This window comes from Cervus canadensis, chromosome 20 (assembly GCF_019320065.1).
Source record: "Cervus canadensis isolate Bull #8, Minnesota chromosome 20, ASM1932006v1, whole genome shotgun sequence".
Classification (NCBI taxonomy): domain Eukaryota; kingdom Metazoa; phylum Chordata; class Mammalia; order Artiodactyla; family Cervidae; genus Cervus; species Cervus canadensis.
The window spans coordinates 23,954,589-23,956,229 of NC_057405.1; the positions used below are offsets into that span (position 1 = coordinate 23,954,589).

Consider the following 1,641-nt stretch of genomic DNA (forward strand, 5'->3'; position numbering starts at 1 on the left):
CTTGTGTGTAGGTAGTTCATTTTGGAAAAGAGAGTGAAGGTAGTGAATAGTGGAGAGTAAGCAGGGGGGGAGCAAAACTGAATCTTAGATTGTGCTAGGCTGGTTACCGTTTATCCACTGGCTCCTATCGACTGGTGATCTAGGCTTTCCTAAAGGTATGCTACTTCTCCATATTGCCACATGGTTTACATCCCAGGGTGATGACCAGGATCTTCTAAGTGTCTCAAGCAGCAAGTGTCAGAAAAGCAAGAGATACACTGGTTAGCGGTGTTACAGGGGTAATGACAGGGATCAAGGTGTCATCAGGATACGACTGTTTGCAGCTAGCTGCTGCACTGATAGCTGAAGGAAAAGGTAAGTCAAGATGGTGTGAGAGAGAGTCCAAAAAATAAAAATCCCAAATTTGTAATAATTACTAACTTAGAATAATACTCTTTTGTAGATTTTCCAGCTTAGAGAGATAAGCTTACCTCAGCCCGCAGTGAATGGGGAACCCCAGCAATGTGACGGAATTCATTCTTTCGGGCGTTGCAGAGAACCCAGAGCTGCGGAAAATACTCTCTGCTGTGTTTTTTATCGTGTACGTGTCCCCCGTTTTGGGGAACCTCCTCACTGTGGTAACTGTGGTCACAAGTCAGAGTCTGAGGTCACCCGTGTATTTCTCCTTACCTCCTTGTCCGTCATGGATGTCACCTGCTCTTCCGTCGTTGCCCCAAGATGATCGTGGACTCCCTCTCTGAGACCACTGCCATCTCGCTCAAAGCCTGCATGGCCCAGATCTTCGCTGAGCACTTCTTTGGTGGAGTGGGCATCATCCTTCTCACTGTGATGGCCTATGACCGTTACGTGGCCATCTGTAAGCCTCTTCACTACAAGACCCTCATGAGGCCTCCTGTGTGCTGCCTACTACTGGGAGGGTCATGGGTGGGGGCATTTATCCATGCAACTGTGCAGCTTCTCTTCATGTATCAAATTCCCTTCTGTGGTCCCAACGTCATTGATCATTTTATGTGTGATTTGTTTCCGTTGCTGAAACTGGCCTGCATGGACACCCGCACCCTGGGCCTCTTAGTCATCCTCAACAGTGGGGTGATGTGTCTCACCATCTTCTTCATCCTCGTCACCTCTTATGTGGTCATTCTCTGCTCCCTGAAGTCCTGCGGTTCTGAAGGGCGGCGTAAAGCCCTCTCCACCTGTGGCTCCCACCTCATGGTGGTCTTCATGTTCTTCATGCCTTGCATTTTCTTGTATGTGAGGCCTGTGGTCACTTACCCCATAGACAAGTCAATGGCTGTGTCCTTCACCATCGTTGCACCCATGTTAAATCCCCTGATCTACAGCTTGAGGAACGTGGAGGTGAAAAAACGCCATGAGGAAACTGTGGATGAGACAAGGGGCCTTGTGTGGTCATTAGCTTACATGCCAAGAGCAGTCTTTCTTACAAGGACAATGTGCCTTTCAGTTCAGTTCAGTTCAGTTCAGTTCAGTTCAGTTGCTCAGTCGTGTCCGACTCTTTGAGACCCCATGAATCGCAGCATGCCAGGCCTCCCTGTTCATCACCAACTCCTGGAATTTACTCAAACTCATGTCCATCGAGTCGGTGATGCCATCCAACCATTTCATCCTCTGTTTTCCCCTTCT

At 48.6% G+C, this 1,641-nt stretch overlaps 1 pseudogene; it reads left to right on the forward strand.

The window, feature by feature from the left end:
• The first annotated feature begins 485 nt into the window (after positions 1-485).
• LOC122422558 lies at positions 486-1,414 on the forward strand (annotated as a pseudogene).
• The last annotated feature ends 227 nt before the right edge of the window (positions 1,415-1,641 follow it).